The following is a 22,381-nucleotide window of genomic DNA, read 5'->3' as shown; positions in this document are numbered from 1 at the left end:
CATCAATTCTCATCACTCGACCCTGAGCGCTCAGACCTCAATGTTCAATCCTCAATCCTGAATTCTCAATCTTCAATCCTCAATACTGAACCTTCAATCCTCAATCCTCAATCCTCAATCCTCAATCCTCAATCCTCAATCCTCAATCCTCAGTAATCAATCCTCAATCTTCAATACTCAATCGTCGTTCCTCAGTCCTCACTCCTCAATCCACAATCCTCGTTCCTCAAACCTCAATCCTCAACCCTCAGTCCTCATCCTCAATTCTCAATTCTCAATCCTCGATCCTCAATCCTCAATACTCAATCCTCAATAATCAATCTCCAGTCCTAGATCCTCAATCCCCAATCTTCAATCCTTGATCCTCAATCTTCAATCCTCAATCCCCAGTACTCAATCTTCAATCCTCAATGCTCAATCCGCAATCCTCAATCCTCAGTCCTCAATCCTCAACCCTCAACCCTCAAACCTCAATCCTCAACCGTCAGTCCTCGTCCTCAATCGTCAACACTCAATCCTCAATCCTCAATCTTCAATCCTCAATACTCAATATTCAATACTCAATCCTCAATCTTCAATCCTCAATCTTCAATCCTCAATCCTCAATCCTCAATACTCAATCCTCAATCCTCAATCCTCAATCCTCAATCCTCATTCTTCAATCCTCAATACCCAATCCTCAATCTTCAATCCTCAATACTCAATCCTCAATCCTCGGTCCCACATCCTCAATCTTCAATATTCAATCCTCAGTCCCACATCCTCAATCTTCAATACTCACTCCTCAATCCTGAATCTTCAATCCTCAATCCTCAGTCTTCAATCCTCAATCCTCAATCCTCAATCCTCAATCCTCAATCCTCATTCTTCAATCCTCAATACCCAATCCTCAATCTTCAATCTTCAATCCTCAATCCTCAATCCTCAATTCTAAATCCTCAATCCTCAATCCTCAATCCTCAATCCTCAATCCTCAATCTTAATCTTCAATCCTCAGTACTCAATCTTCAATCCTCAATCCTCAAACCTCAATACTCAATCCTCAATCCTCAATCTTCAATCCTCAATACTCAATCTTCAATCCTCAATCCTCAATCTTCAATCCTCAATCCTCAGTGCTCAATCCTCAATCCTCAACCCTCAAACCTCAACCCTCAACCGTCAGTACTCGTCCTCAATCGTCAACACTCAATCCTCAATCCACAATCTTCAATCCTCATTCTTCAATCCTCAATACCCAATCCTCAGTCTTCAATCCTCAATCCTCAATCCTCAATTCTCAATCCTCAATCCTCAGTCCCCAGTCCTCAAAGCTCAATCCTCAACCCTCAGCCCTCATGCTCAATCCTCAATCCTCAATCCTCAATCCTCAATCCTCAATCTTCAATCCTCAATACTCAATCTTCAATCCTCAATCCTCAATCCTCAATCCTCAATCCTCAAACCTCAATCCTCAAACCTCAAACCTCAATTCTGAATCCTCAATCTTGCATGCTCGCTCTTCAGCCCTCAGTCCTAAACAATCAGTTGTCAATCCTCAATCCGCAATGGAATATCCTCAATTCACAGTTTTCGATACTCAATACTCGATCTGCAATCTTCAAATCTCTATCCACAAACATCAATTCTCATCACTCAACACTGAACGCTCAGTCCTCAATGTTCAATCCTCAATCTTCAATTCTCAACCTTCAATCCTCAATAATCAATATTCAATCCTCCAACCTCAATCCTCAATCGTCAGTCTTCAATCCTCAATACTCAATCTTCAATCCTCAATACCCAATCTTCAATCCTCAATACTCAATCTGCAATCTTCAATCCTGAATCCTCAATCTTCAATCCTCATTCTACAATCCTCAATCCTCTGTCCTCAAACCTCAATTCTGAATCCTCAATCCTGCATCCTCAATCTTCAGCCCTCAGTCCTCAACAATCAGTTGTCAATCCTCAATCCCCAATAGAATATCCTCAATTCACAGTTTTCAATACTCAATACTCAATCTGTAATCTTCAAATCTCTATCCACAAACATCAATCCTCATCACTCGACCCTGAGCGCTCAGACCTTAATGTTCAATCCTCAATCCTCAATTCTCAATCTTCAATCCTCAATACTGAACTTTCAATCCTCAATCCTCAATCCTCAATACTCAATCCTCAATCCTCAATCCTCAGTAATCAATCCTCAATCTTCAATACTCAATCGTCATTCCTCAGCCCTCAATCCTCAATCCTCAATCCTCGTTCCTCAAACCTCAATCCTCAACCCTCAGTCCTCATCCTCAATTCTCAATCCTCAACCCTCAATCCTCAATCCTCAATATTCAGTCCTCAATAATCAATCTCCAATCCTAGATCCTCAATCCCCAATCTTCAATCCTCAATCCTCAGTCTTCAATCCTCATTCTTCAATCCTCAATACCCAATCCTCAATCTTCAATCCTCAATCCTGAATCCTCAATTCTCAATACTCAATCCTCAGTCCCCAGTCCTCAAACGTCAATCCTCAATCCTCAATCCTCAATCCTCAATCCTCAATCCTCAATCCTCAATCCTCATTCTTCAATCCTCAATACCCAATCCTCAATCTTCAATCCTCAATACTCAATCCTCAATCCTCAATCCTCGATCCTCAATCCTCAATATTCAATCCTCAGTCCCACATCCTCAATCTTCAATACTCACTCCTCAATCCTGAATCTTCAATCCTCAATACTCGGTCTTCAATCCTCAATCCTCAATACTCAATCCTCAATCCTCAATCCTCATTCTCCAATCCTCAATGCCCAATCCTCAATCTTCAATCCTCAATCCTCAAACCTCAATTCTAAATCCTCAATCCTCAGTCCTCAATCCTCAATCCTCAATCCTCAATCTTAATCTTCAATCCTCAGTACTCAATCTTCAATCCTCAATCCTCAATCCTCAATACTCAATCCTCAATCCTCAATCTTCAATCCTCAATACTCAATCTGCAATCTTCAATCCTCAATACTCAATCTTCAATCCTCATTCTCCAATCCTCAATCCTCAGTCCTCAAACCTCAATTCTGAATCCTCAATACTGCATCCTCAATCTTCAGCCCTCAGTCCTCAACAATCAGTTGTCAATCCTCAATCCCCAATAGAATATCCTCAATTCACAGTTTTCAATACTCAATACTCAATCTGCAATCTTCAAATCTCTATCCACAAACATCAATTCTCATCACTCGACCCTGAGCGCTCAAACCTCAATGTTCAACCCTCAATCCTCAATTCTCAATCTTCAATCCTCAATACTGAACTTTCAATCCTCAATCCTCAATCCTCAATCCTCAATTCTAAATCCTCAATCCTCAATCCTCAATCCACAATCCTCAATCCTCAATCTTAATCTTCAATCCTCAGTACTCAATCTTCAATCCTCAATCCTCAATCCTCAATACTCAATCCTCAATCCTCAATCTTCAATCCTCAATACTCAATCTTCAATCCTCAATCCTCAATCCTCAATCCTCAATCCTCAATCCACAATCTTCAATCGTCAATCTTCAATCCTCTATACTCAATCTACAATCCTCAATCCTCAATACTCAATACTCAATCCTCATTCTTCAATCCTCAATCCTCATTCTTCAATCCTCAATACCCAATCCTCAATCCTCAATCCTCAATCCTCAATCCTCAATCCTCATTCTTCAACCCTCAATACCCAATCCACAATCTTCATTCCTCAATCCTCAATCATCAATTCTCAATCCTCAATCCTCAATCTTCAATCCTCAATGCTCAATCCTCAATCCTCAATCCTCAGTCCTCAATCCTCAATCCTCAACCCTCAAACCTCAACCCTCAACCGTCAGTACTCGTCCTCAATCGTCAACACTCAATCCTCAATCCACAATCTTCAATCCTCATTCTTCAATCCTCAATACCCAATCCTCAATCTTCAATCCTCAATCCTCAATCCTCAATTCTCAATCCTCAATCCTCAGTCCCCAGTTCTCAAACCTCAATCCTCAACCCTCAGCCCTCATCCTCAATCCTCAATCCTCAGCCCTCAATCCTCAATCCTCAATCTTCAATCCTCAATACTCAATCTTCAATCCTCAATCCTCAATCCTCAATCCTCAATCCTCAAACCTCAATCCTCAAACCTCAAACCTCAATTCTGAATCCTCAATCCTGCATCCTCGATCTTCAGCCCTCAGGCCTAAACAATCAGTTGTCAATCCTCAATCCGCAATGGAATATCCTCAATTCACAGTTTTCAATACTCAATGCTCGATCTGCAATCTTCAAATCTCTATCCACAAACATCAATTCTCATCACTCAACCCTGAACGCTCAGTCCTCAATGTTCAATCCTCAATCTTCAATTCTCAATCTTCAATCCTCAATACTGAATCTTCAATACTCAATCCCCAATCCTCAATCCCCAATCCTCAATCCTCAATCCTCAGTAATCAATCCTCAATCCTCAATACTCAATCGTCAGTCCTCAATCCTCAATCCTCAATCCTCAATCTTCAATCCTCGATCCTCATTCTTCAATCCTCAATCCTCAATCCTCAATCCTCAATCCTCAATCCTCAATCCACAATACTCAATCTTCAATCCTCAATCCTCAATCCTCAATCCTCAACCCTCAATCGTCAGTGTTCAATCCTCAATACTCAATCTTCAATCCTCAATCCTCAGTGCTCAATCCTCAATCCTCAATCCTCAATCCTCAGTCCTCAATCCTCAATCCTCAACCCTCAAACCTCAACCCTCAACCGTCAGTACTCGTCCTCAATCGTCAACACTCAATCCTCAATCCTCAGTCTTCAATCCTCATTCTTCAATCCTCAATACCCAATCCTCAATCTTCAATCCTCAATCCTCAATCCTCAATTCTCAATACTCAATACTCAGTCCCCAGTCCTCAAACCTCAATCCTCAATCCTCAATCCTCAATCCTCAATCCTCAATCCTCAATCCTCAATCCTCATTCTTCAATCCTCAATACCCAATCCTCAATCTTCAATCCTCAATACTCAATCCTCAATCCTCAATCCTCGATCCTCAAACCTCAATGTTCAATCCTCAGTCCCACATCCTCAATCTTCAATACTCACTCCTCAATCCTGAATCTTCAATCCTCAATACTCGGTCTTCAATCCTCAATCCTCAATACTCAATCCTCAATCCTCAATCCTCATTCTCCAGTCCTCAATACCCAATCCTCAATCTTCAATCCTCAATCCTCAAACCTCAATTCTAAATCCTCAATCCTCAGTCCTCAATCCTCAATCCTCAATCCTCAATCTTAATCTTCAATCCTCAGTACTCAATCTTCAATCCTCAATCCTCAATCCTCAATACTCAATCCTCAATCCTCAATCTTCAATCCTCAATACTCAATCTGCAATCTTCAATCCTCAATCCTCAATCTTCAATCCTCATTCTCCAATCCTCAATCCTCAGTCCTCAAACCTCAATTCTGAATCCTCAATTCTGCATCCTCAATCTTCAGCACTCAGTCCTCAACAATCAGTTGTCAATCCTCAATCCCCAATAGAATATCCTCAATTCACAGTTTTCAATACTCAATACTCAATCTGCAATCTTCAAATCTCTATCCACAAACATCAATTCTCATCACTCGACCCTGAGCGCTCAAACCTCAATGTTCAACCCTCAATCCTCAATTCTCAATCTTCAATCCTCAATACTGAACTTTCAATCCTCAATCCTCAATCCTCAATCCTCAATCCTCAATCCTCAATCCTCAATCCTCAGTAATCAATCCTCAATCTTCAATACTCAATCGTCATTCCTCAGTCCTCAATCCTCAATCCTCAATCCTCGTTCCTCAAACCTCAATCCTCAACCCTCAGTCCTCATCCTCAGTTCTCAATTCTCAATCCTCAATCCTCAATCCTCAATATTCAATCCTCAATAATCAATCTCCAATCCTAGATCCTCAATCCCAAATCTTCAATCCTTAATCATCAATATTCAATCCTCAATCCCCAGTCCTCAATCTTCAATCCTCAATGTTCAATCCTTAATCCTCAATCCTCAGTCCTCAATCCTCAATCCTCAACCCTCAAACCTCAATCCTCAACCGTCAGTCCTCGTCCTCAATCGTCAACACTCAACCCTCAATACTCAATCTTCAATCCTCAATACTCAATATTCAATACTCAATCCTCAATCTTCAACCCTCAATCCTCAATCCTCAATACTCAATCCTCAATCCTCAATCCTCAATCCTCAATCCTTAATATTCAATCCTCAGTCACACATACTCAATCTTCAATACTCACTCCTCAATCCTGAATCTTCAATCCTCTATACTCAGTCTTCAATCCTCAATCCTCAATCCTCAATCCTCAATCCTGAATCCTCATTCTTCAATCCTCAAAACCTCATTCCTCAATCTTCAATCCTCAATCCTCAATCCTCAATTCTAAATCCTCAATCCTCAATCCTCAATCCTCAATCCTCAACCTTAATCTTCAATCCTCAGTACTCAATCTTCAATCCTCAATCCTCAATCCTCAATACTCAATCCTCAATCCTCAATCTTCAATCCTCAATACTCAATCTTCAATCCTCAATCCTCAATCCTCAATCCTCAATCCTCAATCCTCAATCCTCATTCTTCAATCCTCAATACCCAATCCTCAATCTTCAATCCTCAATACTCAATCCTCAATCCTCAATCCTCGATCCTCAAACCTCGATGTTCAATCCTCAGTCCCACATCCTCAATCTTCAATACTCACTCCTCAATCCTGAATCTTCAATCCTCAATACTCGGTCTTCAATCCTCAATCCTCAATACTCAATCCTCAATCCTCAATCCTCATTCTCCAGTCCTCAATACCCAATCCTCAATCTTCAATCCTCAATCCTCAAACCTCAATTCTAAATCCTCAATCCTCAGTCCTCAATCCTCAATCCTCAATCCTCAATCTTAATCTTCAATCCACAGTACTCAATCTTCAATCCTCAATCCTCAATCCTCAATACTCAATCCTCAATCCTCAATCTTCAATCCTCAATACTCAATCTGCAATCTTCAATCCTCAATCCTCAATCTTCAATCCTCATTCTCCAATCCTCAATCCTCAGTCCTCAAACCTCAATTCTGAATCCTCAATCCTGCATCCTCAATCTTCAGCACTCAGTCCTCAACAATCAGTTGTCAATCCTCAATCCCCAATAGAATATCCTCAATTCACAGTTTTCAATACTCAATACTCGATCTGCAATCTTCAAATCTCTATCCACAAACATCAATTCTCATCACTCAACACTGAACGCTCAGTCCTCAATGTTCAATCCTCAATCTTCAATTCTCAATCTTCAATCCTCAATACTGAACTTTCAATCCTCAATCCTCAATCCTCAATCCTCAATTTTCAATCCTCAATCTTCAATCCTCAATACTCAATATTCAATCCTCCATCCTCAATGCTCAATCGTCAGTCTTCAATCCTCAATACTCAATCTTCATTCCTCAATACTCAATCCTCAATCCTCAATCCTCAATCTTCAATCCTCAACACTCAATCTGCAACCTTCAATCCTCAGTCCTCAATCCTCAATCCTCATTCTTCAATCCTCAATCCTCAATCCTCAATCCTCAATCCTCAATTTTCAATCCTCAATACTCAATCTTCAATCCTCAATCCTCAATCCTCAATCCTCAACCCTCAATCGTCAGTCTTCAATTATCAATACTCAATCTTCAATCCTCAATCCTCAATCCTCAATCCTCAATCCGCTATCTTCAATCCTCAATACTCAATCTGCAATCTTCAGTCCTCAATCCTCAATCCTCAATCCTCATTCTCCAATCCTCAATCCTGAGTCCTCAAACCTCAATTCTGAATCCTCAATCCAGCATCCTCAATCTTCAGCCCTCAGTCCTCAACAATCAGTTGTCAATCCTCAATCCCCAATAGAATATCCTCAATTCACAGTTTTCAATGCTCAATACTCAATCTGCAATCTTCAAATCTCTATCCACAAACATCAATTCTCATCACTCGACCCTGAGCGCTCAGACCTCAATGTTCAATCCTCAATCCTGAATTCTCAATCTTCACTTCTCAATACTGAACCTTCAATCCTCAATCCTCAATCCTCAATCCTCGGTCCCACATCCTCAATCTTCAATATTCAATCCTCAGTCCCACATCCTCAATCTTCAATACTCACTCCTCAATCCTGAATCTTCAATCCTCAATACTCAGTCTTCAATCCTCAATCCTCAATCCTCAATCCTCAATCCTCAATCCTCAATCCTCAATCCTCAATCTTCAATCCTCAATACTCAATCTTCAATGCTCAATCCTCAATCCTCAATCCTCAATCCTCAAACCTCAATCCTCAAACCTCAAACCTCAATTCTGAGTCCTCAATCTTGCATCCTCGACCTTCAGCCCTCAGTCCTAAACAATCAGTTGTCAATCCTCAATCCGCAATGGAATATCCTCAATTCACAGTTTTCAATACTCAATACTCGATATGCAATCTTCAAATCTCTATACACAAACATCAATTCTCATCACTCAGCACTGAACGCTCAGTCCTCAATGTTCAATCCTCAATGTTCAATTCTCAATCTTCAATCCTCAATACTGAACTTTCAATCCTCAATCCTCAATCCTCAATCCTCAATTTTCAATCCTCAATCTTCAATCCTCAATACTCAATATTCAATCCTCCATCCTCAATGCTCAATCGTCAGTCTTCAATCCTCAATACTCAATCTTCATTCCTCAATACTCAATCCTCAATACTCAATCCTCAATCTTCAATCCTCAATACTCAATCTGCAACCTTCAATCCTCAGTCCTCAATCCTCAATCCTCATTCTTCAATCCTCAATCCTCAATCCTCAATCCTCAATTTTCAATCCTCAATACTCAATCTTCAATCCTCAATCCTCAATCCTCAATCCTCAACCCTCAATCGTCAGTCTTCAATTATCAATACTCAATCTTCAATCCTCAATCCTCAATCCTCAATCCTCAATCCGCTATCTTCAATCCTCAATACTCAATCTGCAATCGTCAATCCTCAATCCTCAATCCTCAATCCTCATTCTCCAATCCTCAATCCTCAGTCCTCAAACCTCAATTCTGAATCCTCAATCCAGCATCCTCAATCTTCAGCCCTCAGTCCTCAACAATCAGTTGTCAATCCTCAATCCCCAATAGAATATCCTCAATTCACAGTTTTCAATGCTCAATACTCAATCTGCAATCTTCAAATCTCTATCCACAAACATCAATTCTCATCACTCGACCCTGAGCGCTCAGACCTCAATGTTCAATCCTCAATCCTGAATTCTCAATCTTCAATCCTCAATACTGAACCTTCAATCCTCAATCCTCAATCCTCAATCCTCAATCCTCAATCCTCAATCCTCAATCCTCAGTAATCAATCCTCAATCTTCAATACTCAATCGTCGTTCCTCAGTCCTCACTCCTCAATCCACAATCCTCGTTCCTCAAACCTCAATCCTCAACCCTCAGTCCTCATCCTCAATTCTCAATTCTCAATCCTCGATCCTCAATCCTCAATACTCAATCCTCAATAATCAATCTCCAGTCCTAGATCCTCAATCCCCAATCTTCAATCCTTGATCCTCAATCTTCAATCCTCAATCCCCAGTACTCAATCTTCAATCCTCAATGCTCAATCCGCAATCCTCAATCCTCAGTCCTCAATCCTCAACCCTCAACCCTCAAACCTCAATCCTCAACCGTCAGTCCTCGTCCTCAATCGTCAACACTCAATCCTCAATCCTCAATCTTCAATCCTCAATACTCAATATTCAATACTCAATCCTCAATCTTCAATCCTCAATCTTCAATCCTCAATCCTCAATCCTCAATACTCAATCCTCAATCCTCAATCCTCAATCCTCAATCCTCATTCTTCAATCCTCAATACCCAATCCTCAATCTTCAATCCTCAATACTCAATCCTCAATCCTCGGTCCCACATCCTCAATCTTCAATATTCAATCCTCAGTCCCACATCCTCAATGTTCAATACTCACTCCTCAATCCTGAATCTTCAATCCTCAATACTCAGTCTTCAATCCTCAATCCTCAATCCTCAATCCTCAATACTCAATCCTCATTCTTCAATCCTCAATACCCAATCCTCAATCTTCAATCCTCAATCCTCAATCCTCAATTCTAAATCCTCAATCCTCAATCCTCAATCCTCAATCCTCAATCCTCAATCTTAATCTTCAATCCTCAGTACTCAATCTTCAATCCTCAATCCTCAAACCTCAATACTCAATCCTCAATCCTCAATCTTCAATCCTCAATACTCAATCTTCAATCCTCAATCCTCAATCTTCAATCCTCAATCCTCAGTGCTCAATCCTCAATCCTCAACCCTCAAACCTCAACCCTCAACCGTCAGTACTCGTCCTCAATCGTCAACACTCAATCCTCAATCCACAATCTTCAATCCTCATTCTTCAATCCTCAATACCCAATCCTCAGTCTTCAATCCTCAATCCTCAATCCTCAATTCTCAATCCTCAATCCTCAGTCCCCAGTCCTCAAAGCTCAATGCTCAACCCTCAGCCCTCATGCTCAATCCTCAATCCTCAATCCTCAATCCTCAATCCTCAATCTTCAATCCTCAATACTCAATCTTCAATCCTCAATCCTCAATCCTCAATCCTCAATCCTCAAACCTCAATCCTCAAACCTCAAACCTCAATTCTGAATCCTCAATCTTGCATCCTCGCTCTTCAGCCCTCAGTCCTAAACAATCAGTTGTCAATCCTCAATCCGCAATGGAATATCCTCAATTCACAGTTTTCAATACTCAATACTCGATCTGCAATCTTCAAATCTCTATCCACAAACATCAATTCTCATCACTCAACACTGAACGCTCAGTCCTCAATGTTCAATCCTCAATCTTCAATTCTCAACCTTCAATCCTCAATAATCAATATTCAATCCTCCAACCTCAATCCTCAATCGTCAGTCTTCAATCCTCAATACTCAATCTTCAATCCTCAATACCCAATCTTCAATCCTCAATACTCAATCTGCAATCTTCAATCCTGAATCCTCAATCTTCAATCCTCATTCTACAATCCTCAATCCTCTGTCCTCAAACCTCAATTCTGAATCCTCAATCCTGCATCCTCAATCTTCAGCCCTCAGTCCTCAACAATCAGTTGTCAATCCTCAATCCCCAATAGAATATCCTCAATTCACAGTTTTCAATACTCAATACTCAATCTGTAATCTTCAAATCTCTATCCACAAACATCAATCCTCATCACTCGACCCTGAGCGCTCAGACCTTAATGTTCAATCCTCAATCCTCAATTCTCAATCTTCAATCCTCAATACTGAACTTTCAATCCTCAATCCTCAATCCTCAATACTCAATCCTCAATCCTCAATCCTCAGTAATCAATCCTCAATCTTCAATACTCAATCGTCATTCCTCAGCCCTCAATCCTCAATCCTCAATCCTCGTTCCTCAAACCTCAATCCTCAACCCTCAGTCCTCATCCTCAATTCTCAATCCTCAACCCTCAATCCTCAATCCTCAATATTCAGTCCTCAATAATCAATCTCCAATCCTAGATCCTCAATCCCCAATCTTCAATCCTCAATCCTCAGTCTTCAATCCTCATTCTTCAATCCTCAATACCCAATCCTCAATCTTCAATCCTCAATCCTAAATCCTCAATTCTCAATACTCAATCCTCAGTCCCCAGTCCTCAAACGTCAATCCTCAATCCTCAATCCTCAATCCTCAATCCTCAATCCTCAATCCTCAATCCTCATTCTTCAATCCTCAATACCCAATCCTCAATCTTCAATCCTCAATACTCAATCCTCAATCCTCAATCCTCGATCCTCAATCCTCAATATTCAATCCTCAGTCCCACATCCTCAATCTTCAATACTCACTCCTCAATCCTGAATCTTCAATCCTCAATACTCGGTCTTCAATCCTCAATCCTCAATACTCAATCCTCAATCCTCAATCCTCATTCTCCAATCCTCAATGCCCAATCCTCAATCTTCAATCCTCAATCCTCAAACCTCAATTCTAAATCCTCAATCCTCAGTCCTCAATCCTCAATCCTCAATCCTCAATCTTAATCTTCAATCCTCAGTACTCAATCTTCAATCCTCAATCCTCAATCCTCAATACTCAATCCTCAATCCTCAATCTTCAATCCTCAATACTCAATCTGCAATCTTCAATCCTCAATACTCAATCTTCAATCCTCATTCTCCAATCCTCAATCCTCAGTCCTCAAACCTCAATTCTGAATCCTCAATACTGCATCCTCAATCTTCAGCCCTCAGTCCTCAACAATCAGTTGTCAATCCTCAATCCCCAATAGAATATCCTCAATTCACAGTTTTCAATACTCAATACTCAATCTGCAATCTTCAAATCTCTATCCACAAACATCAATTCTCATCACTCGACCCTGAGCGCTCAAACCTCAATGTTCAACCCTCAATCCTCAATTCTCAATCTTCAATCCTCAATACTGAACTTTCAATCCTCAATCCTCAATCCTCAATCCTCAATTCTAAATCCTCAATCCTCAATCCTCAATCCACAATCCTCAATCCTCAATCTTAATCTTCAATCCTCAGTACTCAATCTTCAATCCTCAATCCTCAATCCTCAATACTCAATCCTCAATCCTCAATCTTCAATCCTCAATACTCAATCTTCAATCCTCAATCCTCAATCCTCAATCCTCAATCCTCAATCCACAATCTTCAATCGTCAATCTTCAATCCTCTATACTCAATCTACAATCCTCAATCCTCAATACTCAATACTCAATCCTCATTCTTCAATCCTCAATCCTCATTCTTCAATCCTCAATACCCAATCCTCAATCCTCAATCCTCAATCCTCAATCCTCAATCCTCATTCTTCAACCCTCAATACCCAATCCACAATCTTCATTCCTCAATCCTCAATCATCAATTCTCAATCCTCAATCCTCAATCTTCAATCCTCAATGCTCAATCCTCAATCCTCAATCCTCAGTCCTCAATCCTCAATCCTCAACCCTCAAACCTCAACCCTCAACCGTCAGTACTCGTCCTCAATCGTCAACACTCAATCCTCAATCCACAATCTTCAATCCTCATTCTTCAATCCTCAATACCCAATCCTCAATCTTCAATCCTCAATCCTCAATCCTCAATTCTCAAACCTCAAACCTCAATTCTGAATCCTCAATCCTGCATCCTCGATCTTCAGCCCTCAGGCCTAAACAATCAGTTGTCAATCCTCAATCCGCAATGGAATATCCTCAATTCACAGTTTTCAATACTCAATGCTCGATCTGCAATCTTCAAATCTCTATCCACAAACATCAATTCTCATCACTCAACCCTGAACGCTCAGTCCTCAATGTTCAATCCTCAATCTTCAATTCTCAATCTTCAATCCTCAATACTGAATCTTCAATACTCAATCCCCAATCCTCAATCCCCAATCCTCAATCCTCAATCCTCAGTAATCAATCCTCAATCCTCAATACTCAATCGTCAGTCCTCAATCCTCAATCCTCAATCCTCAATCTTCAATCCTCAATCCTCATTCTTCAATCCTCAATCCTCAATCCTCAATCCTCAATCCTCAATCCTCAATCCACAATACTCAATCTTCAATCCTCAATCCTCAATCCTCAATCCTCAACCCTCAATCGTCAGTGTTCAATCCTCAATACTCAATCTTCAATCCTCAATCCTCAGTGCTCAATCCTCAATCCTCAATCCTCAATCCTCAGTCCTCAATCCTCAATCCTCAACCCTCAAATCTCAACCCTCAACCGTCAGTACTCGTCCTCAATCGTCAACACTCAATCCTCAATCCTCAGTCTTCAATCCTCATTCTTCAATCCTCAATACCCAATCCTCAATCTTCAATCCTCAATCCTCAATCCTCAATTCTCAATACTCAATACTCAGTCCCCAGTCCTCAAACCTCAATCCTCAATCCTCAATCCTCAATCCTCAATCCTCAATCCTCAATCCTCAATCCTCATTCTTCAATCCTCAATACCCAATCCTCAATCTTCAATCCTCAATACTCAATCCTCAATCCTCAATCCTCGATCCTCAAACCTCAATGTTCAATCCTCAGTCCCACATCCTCAATCTTCAATACTCACTCCTCAATCCTGAATCTTCAATCCTCAATACTCGGTCTTCAATCCTCAATCCTCAATACTCAATCCTCAATCCTCAATCCTCATTCTCCAGTCCTCAATACCCAATCCTCAATCTTCAATCCTCAATCCTCAAACCTCAATTCTAAATCCTCAATCCTCAGTCCTCAATCCTCAATCCTCAATCCTCAATCTTAATCTTCAATCCTCAGTACTCAATCTTCAATCCTCAATCCTCAATCCTCAATACTCAATCCTCAATCCTCAATCTTCAATCCTCAATACTCAATCTGCAATCTTCAATCCTCAATCCTCAATCTTCAATCCTCATTCTCCAATCCTCAATCCTCAGTCCTCAAACCTCAATTCTGAATCCTCAATCCTGCATCCTCAATCTTCAGCACTCAGTCCTCAACAATCAGTTGTCAATCCTCAATCCCCAATAGAATATCCTCAATTCACAGTTTTCAATACTCAATACTCAATCTGCAATCTTCAAATCTCTATCCACAAACATCAATTCTCATCACTCGACCCTGAGCGCTCAAACCTCAATGTTCAACCCTCAATCCTCAATTCTCAATCTTCAATCCTCAATACTGAACTTTCAATCCTCAATCCTCAATCCTCAATCCTCAATCCTCAATCCTCAATCCTCAATCCTCAGTAATCAATCCTCAATCTTCAATACTCAATCGTCATTCCTCAGTCCTCAATCCTCAATCCTCAATCCTCGTTCCTCAAACCTCAATCCTCAACCCTCAGTCCTCATCCTCAGTTCTCAATTCTCAATCCTCAATCCTCAATCCTCAATATTCAATCCTCAATAATCAATCTCCAATCCTAGATCCTCAATCCCAAATCTTCAATCCTTAATCATCAATATTCAATCCTCAATCCCCAGTCCTCAATCTTCAATCCTCAATGTTCAATCCTTAATCCTCAATCCTCAGTCCTCAATCCTCAATCCTCAACCCTCAAACCTCAATCCTCAACCGTCAGTCCTCGTCCTCAATCGTCAACACTCAACCCTCAATACTCAATCTTCAATCCTCAATACTCAATATTCAATACTCAATCCTCAATCTTCAATCCTCAATCCTCAATCCTCAATACTCAATCCTCAATCCTCAATCCTCAATCCTCAATCCTTAATATTCAATCCTCAGTCACACATACTCAATCTTCAATACTCACTCCTCAATCCTGAATCTTCAATCCTCTATACTCAGTCTTCAATCCTCAATCCTCAATCCTCAATCCTCAATCCTGAATCCTCATTCTTCAATCCTCAAAACCTCATTCCTCAATCTTCAATCCTCAATCCTCAATCCTCAATTCTAAATCCTCAATCCTCAATCCTCAATCCTCAATCCTCAACCTTAATCTTCAATCCTCAGTACTCAATCTTCAATCCTCAATCCTCAATCCTCAATACTCAATCCTCAATCCTCAATCTTCAATCCTCAATACTCAATCTTCAATCCTCAATCCTCAATCCTCAATCCTCAATCCTCAATCCTCAATCCTCATTCTTCAATCCTCAATACCCAATCCTCAATCTTCAATCCTCAATACTCAATCCTCAATCCTTAATCCTCGATCCTCAAACCTCGATGTTCAATCCTCAGTCCCACATCCTCAATCTTCAATACTCACTCCTCAATCCTGAATCTTCAATCCTCAATACTCGGTCTTCAATCCTCAATCCTCAATACTCAATCCTCAATCCTCAATCCTCATTCTCCAGTCCTCAATACCCAATCCTCAATCTTCAATCCTCAATCCTCAAACCTCAATTCTAAATCCTCAATCCTCAGTCCTCAATCCTCAATCCTCAATCCTCAATCTTAATCTTCAATCCTCAGTACTCAATCTTCAATCCTCAATCCTCAATCCTCAATACTCAATCCTCAATCCTCAATCTTCAATCCTCAATACTCAATCTGCAATCTTCAATCCTCAATCCTCAATCTTCAATCCTCATTCTCCAATCCTCAATCCTCAGTCCTCAAACCTCAATTCTGAATCCTCAATCCTGCATCCTCAATCTTCAGCACTCAGTCCTCAACAATCAGTTGTCAATCCTCAATCCCCAATAGAATATCCTCAATTCACAGTTTTCAATACTCAATACTCAATCTGCAATCTTCAAATCTCTATCCACAAACATCAATTCTCATCACTCGACCCTGAGCGCTCAAACCTCAATGTTCAACCCTCAATCCTCAATTCTCAATCTTCAATCCTCAATACTGAACTTTCAATCCTCAATCCTCAATCCTCAATCCTCAATCCTCAATCCTCAGTAATCAATCCTCAATCTTCAATACTCAATCGTCATTCCTCAGTCCTCAATCCTCAATCCTCAATCCTCGTTCCTCAAACCTCAATCCTCAACCCTCAGTCCTCATCCTCAGTTCTCAATTCTCAATCCTCAATCCTCAATCCTCAATATTCAATCCTCAATAATCAATCTCCAATCCTAGATCCTCAATCCCAAATCTTCAATCCTTAATCATCAATATTCAATCCTCAATCCCCAGTCCTCAATCTTCAATCCTCAATGTTCAATCCTTAATCCTCAATCCTCAGTCCTCAATCCTCAATCCTCAACCCTCAAACCTCAATCCTCAACCGTCAGTCCTCGTCCTCAATCGTCAACACTCAACCCTCAATACTCAATCTTCAATCCTCAATACTCAATATTCAATACTCAATCCTCAATCTTCAATCCTCAATCCTCAATCCTCAATACTCAATCCTCAATCCTCAATCCTCAATCCTCAATCCTTAATATTCAATCCTCAGTCACACATACTCAATCTTCAATACTCACTCCTCAATCCTGAATCTTCAATCCTCATTCTCCAATCCTCAATCCTCAGTCCTCAAACCTCAATTCTGAATCCTCAATCCTGCATCCTCAATCTTCAGCACTCAGTCCTCAACAATCAGTTGTCAATCCTCAATCCCCAATAGAATATCCTCAATTCACAGTTTTCAATACTCAATACTCAATCTGCAATCTTCAAATCTCTATCCACAAACATCAATTCTCATCACTCGACCCTGAGCGCTCAAACCTCAATGTTCAACCCTCAATCCTCAATTCTCAATCTTCAATCCTCAATACTGAACTTTCAATCCTCAATCCTCAATCCTCAATCCTCAATCCTCAATCCTCAATCCTCAATCCTCAGTAATCAATCCTCAATCTTCAATACTCAATCGTCATTCCTCAGTCCTCAATCCTCAATCCTCAATCCTCGTTCCTCAAACCTCAATCCTCAACCCTCAGTCCTCATCCTCAGTTCTCAATTCTCAATCCTCAATCCTCAATCCTCAATATTCAATCCTCAATAATCAATCTCCAATCCTAGATCCTCAATCCCAAATCTTCAATCCTTAATCATCAATATTCAATCCTCAATCCCCAGTCCTCAATCTTCAATCCTCAATGTTCAATCCTTAATCCTCAATCCTCAGTCCTCAATCCTCAATCCTCAACCCTCAAACCTCAATCCTCAACCGTCAGTCCTCGTCCTCAATCGTCAACACTCAACCCTCAATACTCAATCTTCAATCCTCAATACTCAATATTCAATACTCAATCCTCAATCTTCAATCCTCAATCCTCAATCCTCAATACTCAATCCTCAATCCTCAATCCTCAATCCTCAATCCTTAATATTCAATCCTCAGTCACACATACTCAATCTTCAATACTCACTCCTCAATCCTGAATCTTCAATCCTCTATACTCAGTCTTCAATCCTCAATCCTCAATCCTCAATCCTCAATCCTGAATCCTCATTCTTCAATCCTCAAAACCTCATTCCTCAATCTTCAATCCTCAATCCTCAATCCTCAATTCTAAATCCTCAATCCTCAATCCTCAATCCTCAATCCTCAACCTTAATCTTCAATCCTCAGTACTCAATCTTCAATCCTCAATCCTCAATCCTCAATACTCAATCCTCAATCCTCAATCTTCAATCCTCAATACTCAATCTTCAATCCTCAATCCTCAATCCTCAATCCTCAATCCTCAATCCTCAATCCTCATTCTTCAATCCTCAATACCCAATCCTCAATCTTCAATCCTCAATACTCAATCCTCAATCCTTAATCCTCGATCCTCAAACCTCGATGTTCAATCCTCAGTCCCACATCCTCAATCTTCAATACTCACTCCTCAATCCTGAATCTTCAATCCTCAATACTCGGTCTTCAATCCTCAATCCTCAATACTCAATCCTCAATCCTCAATCCTCATTCTCCAGTCCTCAATACCCAATCCTCAATCTTCAATCCTCAATCCTCAAACCTCAATTCTAAATCCTCAATCCTCAGTCCTCAATCCTCAATCCTCAATCCTCAATCTTAATCTTCAATCCTCAGTACTCAATCTTCAATCCTCAATCCTCAATCCTCAATACTCAATCCTCAATCCTCAATCTTCAATCCTCAATACTCAATCTGCAATCTTCAATCCTCAATCCTCAATCTTCAATCCTCATTCTCCAATCCTCAATCCTCAGTCCTCAAACCTCAATTCTGAATCCTCAATCCTGCATCCTCAATCTTCAGCACTCAGTCCTCAACAATCAGTTGTCAATCCTCAATCCCCAATAGAATATCCTCAATTCACAGTTTTCAATACTCAATACTCAATCTGCAATCTTCAAATCTCTATCCACAAACATCAATTCTCATCACTCGACCCTGAGCGCTCAAACCTCAATGTTCAACCCTCAATCCTCAATTCTCAATCTTCAATCCTCAATACTGAACTTTCAATCCTCAATCCTCAATCCTCAATCCTCAATCCTCAATCCTCAGTAATCAATCCTCAATCTTCAATACTCAATCGTCATTCCTCAGTCCTCAATCCTCAATCCTCAATCCTCGTTCCTCAAACCTCAATCCTCAACCCTCAGTCCTCATCCTCAGTTCTCAATTCTCAATCCTCAATCCTCAATCCTCAATATTCAATCCTCAATAATCAATCTCCAATCCTAGATCCTCAATCCCAAATCTTCAATCCTTAATCATCAATATTCAATCCTCAATCCCCAGTCCTCAATCTTCAATCCTCAATGTTCAATCCTTAATCCTCAATCCTCAGTCCTCAATCCTCAATCCTCAACCCTCAAACCTCAATCCTCAACCGTCAGTCCTCGTCCTCAATCGTCAACACTCAACCCTCAATACTCAATCTTCAATCCTCAATACTCAATATTCAATACTCAATCCTCAATCTTCAATCCTCAATCCTCAATCCTCAATACTCAATCCTCAATCCTCAATCCTCAATCCTCAATCCTTAATATTCAATCCTCAGTCACACATACTCAATCTTCAATACTCACTCCTCAATCCTGAATCTTCAATCCTCTATACTCAGTCTTCAATCCTCAATCCTCAATCCTCAATCCTCAATCCTGAATCCTCATTCTTCAATCCTCAAAACCTCATTCCTCAATCTTCAATCCTCAATCCTCAATCCTCAATTCTAAATCCTCAATCCTCAATCCTCAATCCTCAATCCTCAACCTTAACCTTCAATCCTCAGTACTCAATCTTCAATCCTCAATCCTCAATCCTCAATACTCAATCCTCAATCCTCAATCTTCAATCCTCAATACTCAATCTTCAATCCTCAATCCTCAATCCTCAATCCTCAATCCTCAATCCTCAATCTTCAATCGTCAATCTTCAATCCTCAATACTCAATCTTCAATCCTCAATCCTCAATACTCAATACTCAATCCTCATTCTTCAATCCTCAATCCTCATTCTTCAATCCTCAATACCCAATCCTCAATCCTCAATCCTCAATCCTCAATCCTCAATCTTCAATCCTCAATCCTCAATCCTCAATATTCAATCCTCAGTCCCACATCCTCAATCTTCAATACTCACTCCTCAATCCTGAATCTTCAATCCCCAATACTCAGTCTTCAATCCTCAATCCTCAATCCTCAATCCTCAATCCTCAATCCTCATTCTTCAATCCTCAATACCCAATCCTCAATCTTCAATCCTCAATCCTCAATCCTCAATTCTAAATCCTCAATCCTCAGTAATCACTCCTCAATCCTCAATACTCAATCGTCAGTCCTCAATCCTCAATCCTCAATCCTCAATCTTCAATCCTCAATCCTCATTCTTCAATCCTCAATCCTCAATCCTCAATCCTCAATCCTCAATTTTCAATCCACAATACTCAATCTTCAATCCTCAATCCTCAATCCTCAATCCTCAACCCTCAATCGTCAGTGTTCAATCCTCAATACTCAATCTTCAATCCTCAATCCTCAATCATCAATCCTCAATCCGCAATCTTCAATCCTCAGTACTCAATCTGCAATCCTCAATCCTCAATCCTCAATCCTCAATCCGCAATCTTCAATCCTCAATACTCAATCTGCAATCTTCAATCCTCAATCCTCAATCCTCAATCCTCATTATCCAATCCTCAATCCTCAGTCCTCAAACCTCAATTCTGAATCCTCAATCCTGCATCCTCAATCTTCAGCCCTCAGTCCTCAACAATCAGTTGTCAATCCTCAATCCCCAATAGAATATCCTCAATTCACAGGTTTCAATACTCAATACTCAATCTGCAATCTTCAAATCTCTATCCACAAACATCAATTCTCATCACTCAACCGTGAGCGCTCAGACCTCAATGTTCAATCCTCAATCCTCAATTCTCAATCTTCAATCCTCTATACTCAATCTTCAATCCTCAATCCTCAATTCTCAATCTTCAATCCTCAATACTGAACCTTCAATCCTCAATCCTCAATCCCCAATCCTCAATCCTCAATCCTCAGTAATCAATCCTCAATCTTCAATACTCAATCGTCATTCCTCAGTCCTCAATCCTCAATCCTCAATCCTCGTTCCTCAAACCTCAATCCTCAACCCTCAGTCCTCATCATCAATTCTCAATTCTCAATCCTCAATCCTCAATCCTCAATATTCAATCCTCAATGATCAATCTCCAATCCTAGATCCTCAATCCCCAACCTTCAATCCTTAATCCTCAATCTTCAATCCTCAATCCCCAGGACTCAATCTTCAATCCTCCATGCTCAATCCTCAATCCTCAATCCTCAGTCCTCAGTCGTCAATACTCAAACCTCAAACCTCAATCCTCAACCGTCAGTCCGCGTCCTCAATCGTCAACACCCAATCCTCAATCCTCAATCTTCAATCCTCAATACTCAATGTTCAATACTCAATCCTCAATCTTCAATCCTCAATCTTCAATCCTCAATCCTCAATCCTCAATCCTCAATCCTCAATCCTCAATCCTCAATCCTCAATCCTCATTCTTCAATCCTCAATACCCTATCCTCAATATTCAATCCTCAATACTCAATCCTCAATCCTCAATCTTCAATCCTCAATACTCAATCTTCAATCCTCAATCCTCAATCCTCAATCCTCAATCCTCAATCCTCAATCCTCAATCCTCATTCTTCAATCCTCAATACCCAATCCTCAATCTTCAATCCTCAATACTCAATCCTCAATCCTCAATCCTCGATCCTCAAACCTCAATGTTCAATCCTCAGTCCCACATCCTCAATCTTCAATACTCACTCCTCAATCCTGAATCTTCAATCCTCAATACTCGGTCTTCAATCCTCAATCCTCAATACTCAATCCTCAATCCTCAATCCTCATTCTCCAGTCCTCAATACCCAATCCTCAATCTTCAATCCTCAATCCTCAAACCTCAATTCTAAATCCTCAATCCTCAGTCCTCAATCCTCAATCCTCAATCCTCAATCTTAATCTTCAATCCTCAGTACTCAATCTTCAATCCTCAATCCTCAATCCTCAATACTCAATCCTCAATCCTCAATCCTCGATCCTCAAACCTCAATGTTCAATCCTCAGTCCCACATCCTCAATCTTCAATACTCACTCCTCAATCCTGAATCTTCAATCCTCAATACTCGGTCTTCAATCCTCAATCCTCAATACTCAATCCTCAATCCTCAATCCTCATTCTCCAGTCCTCAATACCCAATCCTCAATCTTCAATCCTCAATCCTCAAACCTCAATTCTAAATCCTCAATCCTCAGTCCTCAATCCTCAATCCTCAATCCTCAATCTTAATCTTCAATCCTCAGTACTCAATCTTCAATCCTCAATCCTCAAT

The sequence above is a fragment of the Calliopsis andreniformis genome, chromosome 11, assembly GCF_051401765.1.
Source record: "Calliopsis andreniformis isolate RMS-2024a chromosome 11, iyCalAndr_principal, whole genome shotgun sequence".
Classification (NCBI taxonomy): domain Eukaryota; kingdom Metazoa; phylum Arthropoda; class Insecta; order Hymenoptera; family Andrenidae; genus Calliopsis; species Calliopsis andreniformis.
The sequence above is the reverse complement of the archived record's forward strand: the minus strand, read 5'-3'. Positions refer to the sequence as shown.